This window comes from Agelaius tricolor, unplaced genomic scaffold, assembly GCF_023055355.1.
Source record: "Agelaius tricolor isolate 1412-34295 unplaced genomic scaffold, bAgeTri1.0.p SCAF_45, whole genome shotgun sequence".
NCBI classification, from domain to species: domain Eukaryota; kingdom Metazoa; phylum Chordata; class Aves; order Passeriformes; family Icteridae; genus Agelaius; species Agelaius tricolor.
Window position 1 is genome coordinate 2868016 of NW_027269305.1, and position 12229 is coordinate 2880244.

The 12229-nt window shown below is 40.6% G+C and overlaps 1 protein-coding gene across 2 annotated transcripts in view; it reads left to right on the forward strand.

The window, feature by feature from the left end:
• Positions 1 to 12229, forward strand: part of ZBED1 (zinc finger BED-type containing 1) — a 54817-nt gene that overhangs the window by 18738 nt on the left and 23850 nt on the right. Inside the window, exon 3 of one of the 2 annotated variants that reach the window (XR_011683904.1) lies at positions 730 to 881. The exons of the other annotated variant lie outside the window; for it this stretch is intronic. The gene's annotated coding sequence lies outside the window, so the exon portion shown is untranslated. Of the gene's footprint in view, positions 1 to 729; positions 882 to 12229 lie in introns of those variants that run through there. 2 annotated transcript variants of the gene reach the window in all.

Genomic DNA, 12229 nt, shown 5'->3' on the forward strand with positions numbered 1-12229 from the left:
TTAAAAATATAAAATCAAAGCAGATAATGCCACATCTCTCTGAGGAGAAAAAAAAATTACTAGACACTGTAAAATGTCTAGAGGGCAATAAAACACTCTAGATTGTGTCTCTCAAAGCACTGTGTTGAAAAAGAGAAGACTGATTTTGGTACAGTAAACACTTGTACTAACATTGACAAACAGCTTACTGGAGGACTGCGTTAAAGGTGGCAGGTGTTAGGAGTTAGGACCATTTGCAGTGAGATATGTGAAAAAAAATTGCAAGGCGTAGTTTATTTCACATCTCATGAATGGTCTGCCTTCACTACAGATTCCTTTGGCCAGAAGCACCCTTGGTCCTGTGTTTCCCTGATAGACTTCCCTCGGCTTGCAGGGTGGTAAAAATAATTGATTAAAAAATCAAGGATCTGCTCTGCAAATTTCACTTTCTCCATTTGCAAGACAAATTTTGCTGTGCAGGATTTAGTTCAGGTTCATTTCCTATGTATTCCTGGTACATTTCCAATGTATAGGGGTCTATTCCACTGGACCTATTTTGTGGGATTCATAAATAATTATTTTTAGGATGGCCACTCTTCCTTGGATTTTCTGTCTTGAGTGGCAGCAAGAGAAGTCTCCATCATCTAATTTAATTACCTTGGATCACCATCTCTGCAAAGGTCTGTCATTCTCCATCAGCTGAACACCATGAATTAAAACTTATTTTTTTTTACTCTCCCTTCTCCCTAGAGGAACACCAATGAATGCCAACTTTTCTTCTTAGATCCATAAAGATCCACTGCCTTAGTGAGGTCTTAATATCTACCCTTTGATGAGAGAATTTGATCTTAAGATGTGTCCAATTACAGAAGTATCCAAATAAAGATTCACTTCATAAAGGAGCTTTCCTGGGAGTTACTGTGATTTTTTTTATCCAATCACTACTTCATTACTTCTGAAGCCCAGTGGTTTTGCTGAATGTGTGACATTCATTAGAAAGCAATGTGCTAATCAGAGCACTCCTGTTTTATGTTAGATGTTCCTTTTTTATTACAGTGCTACCTGACATTTTGCTTGACATTTTAGAAGCTGGATAGAAATTTTTCATTTTCAGTCTTTATCACGCTGAATGTATGTGAGGGTTCTGTCTTTTCCATCAAAAAAAAAAAAAAATCAGGCAGCATATTGCTGTCCCTCTGATGAGGGAGATCCTGGAGCTCTGTAGAGGTTTACTAGAGTCACTGGATCTCTCTGAAAACTCTGGTTCCATCTTTTCAATTTTCTTAGGATGATCTTTGAGTTTTTGAAGGTTGTGATAATCTAAATGTAGCTTCAGAACAGTATGAGAAACCTCAGTATGTATGGATCCCATCAAAGATCCAATAAACAAGTAAAAAACGAGACAGCAATACAAAAACATAATTAAAATGACTTGAATGACTAACCTCTGTGTTGGTGAAAACATGGATAATTTAACAGAAAAATTGTGGTAAATACCATGACAGTGATGACAACTGTCATGTTTGTGTTTGATTAGATTCTGTTCTTAGAATCATCAACTTTGACTTTCTAATTTCATCTGATCCCATTAGCCTCCCCATACTTTTAGGAAAAGTGTGTGTCTAATGATCAGGATTGGAGAAAAAAGTAACATTTTACTATCCTGAAAGGTTCCCAGACTCAATAACAGATTAGAAAAACAATTCCTGAAATGCTAATTTTACAGAATGCTCTTTTAGTCTGAAGATACTCTTTTGAGCCAGACATTTGTTAAAATGCACCAAGGGAAGTCAGGTTCACCCAGGCCTCACATTGAGGTGGTGCTTTGGGTTGGGCTCTCCTGCCCAGCTGGGGCTGCTGATGGGAGCAGGATCTGGGGAGAGCCTCCAGAGGGAGATGCTGCCCAGCAAACCTGCCACCAGGGCATAAAGAGAGCCTGCTCCATGCCTCTGCCTTGGCTTCCCTGGGCTCCTGGGGCTTGGGTGCAAGCCAAGCACGGCTTGAACTCACAGCCCTGAGCACTTGGTTCTGGAAGTCCTGGTTTGCCAGCATAGGCCGCCAGAGAATTTCCTCTCCCATGCTTGTTCTTGCTACTCCGAGTGCTGCTTGCAAGGAAGTTGACAATTTAATGAGATACTTGGCATTAAAAAGGTCTCTGAGCTGTATCCAAGTGCTTACTTTTATGAAAACCCATGTTTAGCTGGCACTTTGAAGTCGCTGAGTGTCTGGATCAAACTGTAAGGGCCATGCTAGGGCCTCCCAGAGGAAGGGCACCTCTGGAGCATCTGAGCAGAGCAGGAGCAGGAGATGCCCCAGCACCAGTGGAGGCTCACTGAGGAGGAGCACCTTACACTTTTGGGTGTTGTGTGGTTAGGCACTTTTGCAATTTGTCCTATACCTGTTACTTTTCAGGGCTTGCTCAGGCACAGGCTGAGTGCTGAACTTTGTCTGGAAGTCGGCAATATCACCGTACTACTCAGCAGTCTGGCAACACACTGAAAATCCCACCATTAGCTTTTCAGTGTGAGCATGTCCCTGCTCACTACATGGGCTCAGATAAGCTTGTTAAGTGATGGAGACTGACATTGGCTCCTGGAGGGAGAGGCCTTTATTTGGAAAAGTTATCAGATATTAGAATGATTCATCTGCTACTTGAGGCTAACTGTTTAGCTTTCCTTCAAGTCAAATTAAACAGTTGCTGTTGGCATGAAAAACAGGGAAGGCAGGCAGAGTAAGAGAAAGGACAACTTATAATTAAAATCAGGCTTGATCTTATACCACACTTCATTATACCACTGAAGAAAATGGCTGGTTTTACTTCCAAATATTTAGACACTCCAAGCAATATTCATCCATAGCAACACAGCTTTAGACTAAGCAAGAGCTAGTATTACAGTAGGAAGATTAGCTAAGTACTTTTAAATGCTCTTAAATGGCAACATAATCTTTGAAAAAAATATAGTGTGGGCCTTAAAAAAATTGACATTGGCATAGTTATTAAGTGATAGCTGACCTGCAAGTGTGGTGTTGCTTAGCAATACTTCACCATCAGGGAAATTGGGAAAGTGGGCTAGAATGATTTACACCAGGGAAGAGATAAATGCTAATTTTCTCTAGAAGATTCAGGCTACTCTGGTTATTAGGAAAGATATTAGATCATAAGCACCTCTCCAGCTCTTCTTCATTTTTGTTTTTTAAGGTGTTGAAAAGTACTTCTCCTATGAAGACAGGATGAGAATGTTTGGGTTGTTCAGCCTGTAGAAGAGAAAGTTCTGGGGAAATCTTATAGCACCTTCCAATACCTAAAGAAGGCCTACAAAAGAGCTGGGAAGGGACTTTCTGCAAGGGCTTGTAGTGATAGGACAAGGAGGGGTGGCTTTACTCTGAAAGAGGGCTGGTTTAGATTAGATATCCAGAATAAATTCTTTGCTATAAGGATAGCAAGGCACTGAAGCAGGTTGCCTAGTGAAGTTGTGAATATCTCATCCCTGGACGTGTCCAAGGCCACATAGGATGGTGGCCCCGAACAACCTGGTACAGTGGAAGGTCTCCCTGGCCACTTCAACCCCCCAGGAGGGTTGGAACTAGATGATCTTTAAGGTCCTTCCAACTCAAAACATTCTAAGATTGTGACTATGAATTTTAGAAAGATCATCAATTAAAAACACCAGTCTGTGAGAATTTAAATGCATTTGCTTCCAGAACAGTAATTTCAGAAATGGTTGATACTAACAATACATTTGGAGGGAAAGAATAATTAATAATACAAATAAAATTTTATTTTAATGCTTCTGTAAACATTTTCTTAGCCATTTAGATTTCTGGATCAGTTGCCAGGGTCCTGACCTTGCCAGAGTGGGATCTGAACCTGCCTGAACTTCAGCTGCTGCCAGAGGCTGTGCCAGCCCAGCTGAGCTCACTGCAGGACCCAGAGATGAGTTAGCTGGTGGTTAGATGAGGCAGAAAAAAAAAGTATTTTGAATTTGGAAACTTGGTGGCAAAGTTTGAGAGTTTAATAAAGATAAGGAGCTTCATTATCTCTCGTCATGTTTTCATGTGCAATCCATGTTTTTTGCATCCATAGCAGTAGGTAAGGAAAGGGAAAGCATTTTGCTTCACTTTGGTTGCCTACTCCAGACAGATCTCTTATTTTATATGAGAGTAAAGTGAAAGCTTTGTCTGTCAGACTTTCTTGTTTTACCCTAGCAGACACAGGATGCAGTGATGCCTTCTAGTGTACTGTGTGTGGCTGACAGGACAGCTTTGCACAGTACGTGACAGAGGTGCTCTTCTTTCTCTTGTTTTACCTAGAATTTTTTCCTGTGTCTTAAAAACCATAAGAAAGATAGCTGAGGTTCCATCTACACCCACCCACCCCCCTCTTAAATCTGCTGGCTTTACTGCTGGTGGCAGACAGGCAGTTTAATTGCACTTCCAGACCATAGGAGCTATAGGTGTGCCCAGTCTGTTTGTATAAAACACATAGATTCTCTTTATACCCTCCCACTATGATCTGCACAAAGCTTAAACCTAGACTGAGCTCTCCCTTCCAAAGTTTTCTGTATGAAATTAATGTTGCCCTCTAATTGAGCTTGTAGCACCCCAGAAATACACCCACCCAACTGAGAGGTGCAGCATGTTTGCACCATGTCACATGTGAGCTGCTCAGTACAAAGATCTCAAAAAAATGAAGCATAGTATAGGTTAGAGTAGATGGTATATTCTGAACTGTAATATGTATTTTGTGATGGATTTCCATGAAAAGTATTACCACATTATTATGTGGTAGCTGCCCATAGAAAATAAACACAATAGCTTTTCATTTGCTGGCTCCTTTAGTACGTGGTCAAAGAGAGAAAAGGATTTCATACTGCTATTTCTTAAGCTGGAACTCTGACATTTCTATAGCAGAAGAAAAATTATTTTCTAGGCACATTTCTGAGTTCATCTAAACTGAGAGAGGTAGCTCTTATCTTTCTGTAATATCAGAATGTTTGTTTGAGAAATAGTTATTCCTCTCCTTAAAGTATGTGAGAGCAGGATGCAGAGGGTCAAATACAGACTCTTTTGTGCAAGAAATAACTCCCAAGTCATAATTCATCTCTTTATATAAGTATCCAGAAAGTTTTCAGCACATTTTTGTCTTGACCTTTTAGTATAAAAAATAGCACTTCTGCTTGCTAGGCAACTGATTTTTGCCCATCACTTGAGAGGTTCAAATGAAATAGCAGTGATTTTTTAGCACTGTTTCAGAGGACTGCAGAAAGAAGAGGTATTTAATTGAATGGATAGCTTCAGGGAATTATTAACTGCTACTATAAAAATAACAGAAAATATTTCAGAATCCCCAACCATGACAAATGTTTTTTTGCCAGTGTACCATTTTAATGATAATTTCAAGAGGAGACAATCAGAACTGCAATCCAGAGAGCAGTTTCAGGCAAGAAGCAGTGGGAGAGTTTCACAGTTCCTTTCAGATAAGAAATGTAACCAACATACACATGTGGAAAATAAATTAAAATGCACCATTAGAACTCCTCTCCTAAATAAGGTAGTGAAGAAAATCCTCCCCAAAATGTATCTAAAACTTGCTGTGGATTTGTATTTTCCTACTGTCATCACTGCAGCTTCCTGTGACTATGACAATACAAACGAGAACCAGACACTATTAATGATTTTAGTAACACTGAGTGAGGTGACTGTGTATGTTTTATGAATATTTACATTTTGTCTTTATTAATACAGGTTTTGCTAAGCTGACAAAGGACTGATTTCAGTAGGGAATGTAGGCTTCTGTTTGACCCCCCAAATAATTGAGAGAAAATTAACCTCCTTACACATCAGTAATAATAAAACACTTTAATTCAAAGTTAATACAAACTCTAGTCATATTCCCATCTTCATACAGACTTTGCTTTTGCAGGGTACTGTGCAACTTCACTTTCTTGGATGTGCTGTGCAAAACAACATCAGTGTGTCTGCCTAACAAATGCTCCCGAAGAACGTGAAGAACCCGAACGTGTTTGCAAGGGCGCCCCGTTAGCTTGCACACACCATCTGTGCTCTCAGTGCCCAGTTCATGGCCATAACCTCCTGCTCCCTCCTGCTCTCTGCTTGAGCACTGGGCAGGCTGGGTGAGGCTGCAGAAGCGGCTGTCCCACTCTGGGGGTCTGTGCCACAGTGTCCCTTCGTCAAGACATCGGCCACCACTCACGATCGGTAACTGCTTGCCCTTCTCCAACCTGGAAGAGGCGCCTGTGGAGCAAGACTGAACTGGAACTGAAGTGAGAAGATGGACGACAAAGTGTAATGTTCCTGAGTTTGCCAAAAATATTTTACTTGCCAAACAACACAGCTTTCATGGGCTGAGAGACCTTTAGCAGAGAGGAACTGTGCAGCAGGAAATCTGGGCTCATTTAGCTGTGCATATCAGGCTGTGGCCAAAACCAAAGTAGCTGTGCTAACATGTGAAAAGTCATCTGATGAAAGGCCACTGCCAAACAGGCCCAACTCAGAGGAGGAATAGCCTTAATACATTTTTTTTCTTGGTTTTGGTTCCAGAAGATGTCTGTGTCTCATGACTGTAATAATACTCAATCATCATGCTATAATGAAGGGCTTTTCATGTAATCATCTGTAGAACTGATTACTTTGGTCTATACCCTTATCATGCTGAGCTTCCTGGCAAAATTCCCACTGACATCGGTAAGAGAAGGATTGGAACTTTCCTCAGCAGTTTACCGCTTCTGTTTGACAATACCATGCTTTTCAGACACTTCACAGTGGAGATTAAGCATTTAGACTCTTAATTCCTGAAATATTAAAAAGGCGCTGTAGAGATAACACACTTATTCTCAGAAGTCTAAGTTTGTTCTGGTCATTATTGCTTCTAAGAGTACAGCACCAAAGCAAGGCATGAACAGGTATGGAAAAGCTTTTATCCAAGATGCTGAAAATGGTAGACTCTCAAGGTGTCATGTCAAAAATAGGAAGGAAGATAGATGATTTTATATTGTGGATGATATAGAAATATTTGCTTGGTTTTTCTTACCATAAAAAACCCCAATTAATCAATCCAAACCACTAAAGGTTCAAAAGATAATGCACCCACAGATTTACTCATTATTTTTAAAAAATATACTTCCTTTTTAGCAAAGTTTTGCCATTAACTCTGAAGGGACTAGGATGCCCAGGAGAATAGTAGGATCTGAAAAAGGTTTGGACATTTATAGGGATAGCCAGAGCACACATGATATGAACTCTATAAGCTCGTTTGTAGAGGTTAAGAGCTTGTTTTTCAAAATATTGAATGTATGAAATTCATTTTGACTTGAGTGGGAGTTCAGGGCATGCAGCAGTGCCAGAGAAGAGACCTTAATTTCCTGTCACAAGGGACAAGTGTCTCTATATTTGGATATTCTTGCTTTTCATAACTTGCACTGCAGCAGCAGTTAAGGGTTAACATTACAGGCAACGATCCCATTGTACTAGAAATAACAGTTGTTCATTACTCCAGAGGCCTTCAGCTCTAAAGCCAAGGCAATTATCAGAGGCAGTTTATTGAGAAGAAAAGTGAAGAGCAAATCCCTGCAGTGCCCATTTTTAGGCACCACGTGCAGGTGCCTGGGTGTGGAGGCTGCTCTGTGCAAACCCTTTGCTTGTCCCACACCCAGGCAGGCCACTTGAAGCAGTGGCAGAGGTGTCCCAGAGCTGCACAAGGAGGCACTGTAGCATTCCCTCTGGGGACCATGCAGGTCAGCCTGGGGAGCCCAGCCCGGGCAGGGTAGGGCAGGTACAGGATGAGCTGGGCTGTGGAACTGGAACTGCTGTGGGGTGAGACACACGTCATTGCCAAGCATTATTTTCCCCTACTTCCAGCAAAGCTTTTGATGCAGTTGCCTGTCAGAGGGAGAGCAGCAGGTTATTGTGGGCTGCAGCTTGGGTTTTCAATGAACTGGGCATTTGTGAGTGTGGTCAGGAGAGCTGGTCCCCTCCCAGAGCAGCTGACACATCTACTGTGAGGGTGTCACAGGAGCCATCCTGCCTGATCACCCGGTTTCCAGACATGGAGAAGCAGACTAAGGGGCTGCAGACAGAGGTCAGGGAGTGCAGGAGAATTTCTCCACCTTCCAGTAAGCATCACCTTCATGTGTAGGTAACACAGGTGCCCCTGTGCTGTGGTTTGCTCTAAGACCTATATGTTTCCATAGCATCTTTACCACGTTTCTTAAGGATCATGCTTCACAAATACTTTCAAAAGGTCCAATCTCAACTAAGGAGTTGCAGGAATATTCTAAATTTGGTGGATGGTATGTGGAATTTTATGGCTACATCTGCACTAGCTCAGCAGAAGCAGACTGGAGGAAAAGGGATCTGATGCTCCAGGGGTTTTTACTTTGGATCAAGTCCATGGCATGGCCTGAACACCTGCACACCCAGGAGTGTCTCATGAAGGGCCCCTCCTTCTGTAGCCCAGATGCCTTCAGGCTGCAAGCCAGGCAGGCTGCTGGGAGAGGCAGGAGCTGCCTCAAGAAGAGCGTGCCTTGATCTGAACTAACAGACTCCTGCAGGTGTACCTGCACTCCCACGGGCATCAATTTTGTGGTCAGAAATAGACATAAAAGTTGAGGTTATGCACAGCACTTTAGCTGGCCAATCTCTTCTGTGAAAGGATGCACTGAGCTGTTTTTCCAGAAGCATGACATTCTGAAGCCCAGTCTGAAAGCCAGGGCTATGCTGCTTCTACTCCTAGCTCTCCTCTGAAATGCACATCTCTCTTTGTCCATCATTTTATCTGCTTATTTTCCTTGCCTGGCCTTTCTGAGGATTCAATTTTGCACATTAGTCCTAAGATGTGCAGGCTTCCATATAGGCATTGAAAGAAAAATAAATTGAAAAAAAAAATTCACATGTACTGGTAAAATTGCTTTATCATTATCATATTTATTGTTTTATCATCATATAAAGAAAAAAAAAGGAAAGAAAGGAAAGAAACAAGAAGGAAAGACAGACTTCATAATCAGGATATTGTCAAAGAGAAGTGGAGCTGGAAGGTGACCAAATTTAGCTAGTATGCAGACATTTCCACAGTGCTTAGAATCTCCTCCACAACATCCTTGTTCAACATCAAATACTCTGTTTTGTGAGTTGAAAGAGTTAAATTTTTCTATTCCTTTCATGTTGACTTTGTAAATGTATTGGAATAATGGATTAAATGCTATGTTTCTACTAAATGCTGCAGATATTACATAGGGCAGTGTTTTGACATTATCTATATGGAATACCTAAAACCCATAATTTTAAAGAATTTTTCTCTGAGAAGAATTTGATTTTTTTTTTAAGATTTTTTTTTTTTCTGATTCAGCATGTTGAAATGTTGAAATATTAATGTTTCCCCAAGCGTGGAAATTCTTACTGGTTTTAATTAAAATTATCCTAAATACTTTTGTTTCTTAAGCCAAATAGAGCAATAGCAGCTAGAATATGCTGGCCTACATGTTGTAATCTATTGAAATTCACGTCTTAGACTTTTTATTTGAGCAATTTTCCTTAATTTTGATTTTCTTACTGTGTATGCAACTTATGCAAGACACATTTATTCTAAAATAGCTGTTACTCATTTAAATCTTTTGCTCTATTGTTTCTAACATCAGACACTTCAGCAATGGCCTCTTAGCAAAGCATAAAATGTCTTTGACTTTTTTATGACAACATTTGTTTGATCTGTTCCCTTCTTGCTTAGGTCATGAAATTAGAGAAGAATAGCTATTGATAACCAAAGAAAAATATGTATGGAAAGTTTAAGATTTTTCCAGCAAACCACTCAAGTATGAGCTCAATTTTTTTTTTTTATTTATTTTTTATACTAGACTTCTTTTCTTAGGTATTGCCTCTTTTTTTATGACTATGTCTAGAGATACTCATATCCCCAGGTGAGACCTGAGAGGATTTAAGGGGAAGAACACACCATCTGGAACATTTTTCACTTTATACATTTACAACATGATTTAGCTGTACCCATCAGCTCTGCAGCTTGGCTTGGTCTGTGCAAGTTGACTGGTGTTTTTCTAACTGCTGTCCCATAGGATTTATGGTTCTGCAGTCCAAATCCACCTTCCAGATCCCTGCAATCTCACTGACAATTCATGATGTTGTATGAGGTTAGTTGAGGATATCATTTGCAGTTATGTGGAATCATGTGATGCCTTTATTTCCCTTTTTTTTTTTTGTTTTTTTAACCTAGGGTCACCTTCTGGAGCAAAATCATGGCTTAATTACAGGGGCCTTATGGTCAGTAAATAAAATTGAGACTCAAAGGCAGTGTTGCAGTGACTAGTGATAAAGCAGAAGAGTCACAGTTTGGATAATAGATTTTCTACAGCATTTACATTTCAGTTATCACTGGTTTTTTTCCACTCTTGGGAAACCAACCCAAAAGCAGACTGGCCACTTTTAAGGCTGAAAAAGCCTCCATGGATTTAGAAGATGAAGGATTGGTTCTTGGCTTGCTCAAAGAGACTCCTGGAGGCCTACTACAAGGCCTTTCTTTTAGGATTGATGGAGGGAAACATTTTGTGTTGGAAGGTCATTCTGGCTGCTCCTTTATTTTCTGTTTGTCATCTGTTTTTACAGACCTGAAAAAGGGCTGGGTATTTCCAGCCAGCCCTCCCTCCCTATCCTCCTTTCTAAAGTATTCTTGAATATTCTCTGCAGCTCTGCCCTTTCATTTTGCAGCTGGGTGTCCTGTCCAAAGAGAATCAAAGCCTACTGAGATCCAATCCATGGACTTGCTGGAGTTTGATTCTTGCCCTTCATGCATTATCAGAGAAAATTCTCAGGCTAAGGAATTTATATAACTGTTGAAAAGATACAAACAGCTGCAAATTGGCTTTGCCTGGCCATAGAAACATAGAATCACATTGAACAATTCCAAGGAACACAATTAGTACTAGTCCTGGAGATAGCTGGCAATATGAAGCATAAAACCAGGCAGCCTCTCTCTCCTTCCTTGAGCTGGATTGTATCCACTGGGATTTTGTCATTCTGTGCCAGAGAAAGTGACAGGTGAAGTTGAAACTTTATTTTAAACCTTTAACTTCCCATGTCACTTGACTATACCCTTGAAGGAAAGTGATTTATGATACTGGCTTTGCCTCCCTTGCTCTACTAGGAGATGAAGTGATGCCTGACAGGGATATCCATCTTCATTGCTGATATTTTGATTGGAATTGGTGGGTGCTAAAGATGCAAGAGACAGTGACTGTGCCTTTCAAAATATTAGGAGGTGAAGAAATATGCTTGAGGAGCTGGCAGATTATCAGAGGGGGAAAAAAATCCAAAAAAAGAAATCTCTGTTAGAAAACCAGTGTTAGTTTGCCGACTCTACTAATTAGTCCATAGGGGTTTTGTCATGTAATTGTTACTGATCTTAACAGATATATTTCTTTCTAGACACACAACAGGTCTTATTTCTCAGTTTGAATATTTTCAGTTGGTTTATTCCATAATTAAATAAAAAAGGACACTGAAAAATAGGCAAAGCCTAAGATTTTGAAAATCCACTAAGTATCACAAAATACAGGAGGATTTCTTCTGCTTCCAGGACTGCTGGAGCTGGGTGGCAATTGGGAGTGCTTGGTATTCTGGTAGTGACCCTCCTCCCTCAACAGCCAGATCCTCAGAAGAGTCACAGCATTGAGACATGAGAGCGTGGGTTTGGGTTTCTCTGTTGAAAGGTCAGAGGCAGCAGCCTCAAGCTGCAAGTGCAGGTACAAGGCAACAAAGAAAAATAAACAGAAGCTTTGCAGAGAATGGACTGAAGCAAGAAAACAATACAATAAATAAATGTAACATACTTTTTTCTCATTTCCAAACTCTGCCTAGGAGGACTGGTAAATAAAACTGGTCAATCTGTGGAGTGATTCCTAGACAAGAAAATGAGTTACTGTGCAGAAGAGTGTAGAGCTGGTGGGCACCATCTCTACCTGCTCACTTGTTTTCCCTTGACACAAATATTTCCAATCATCACCAAGGATAATTTCTGGAGACACTGGACAGAGGTGATAAAATCACTCCACACTTCAGATGCGTGTGGTTTTTAGTCACCAATAACTTATGTTCGTTTTTACTGGTGGCTACAAGTTATCAAGAAATGTATCTTCTGGGTAGTGAAACCTACTCTCCTCTCCTAAATGCAGAAAAAACCTGAGAGAGAGCAAACCTGAGTAGTGTGCCACTGATGCATAGTAAA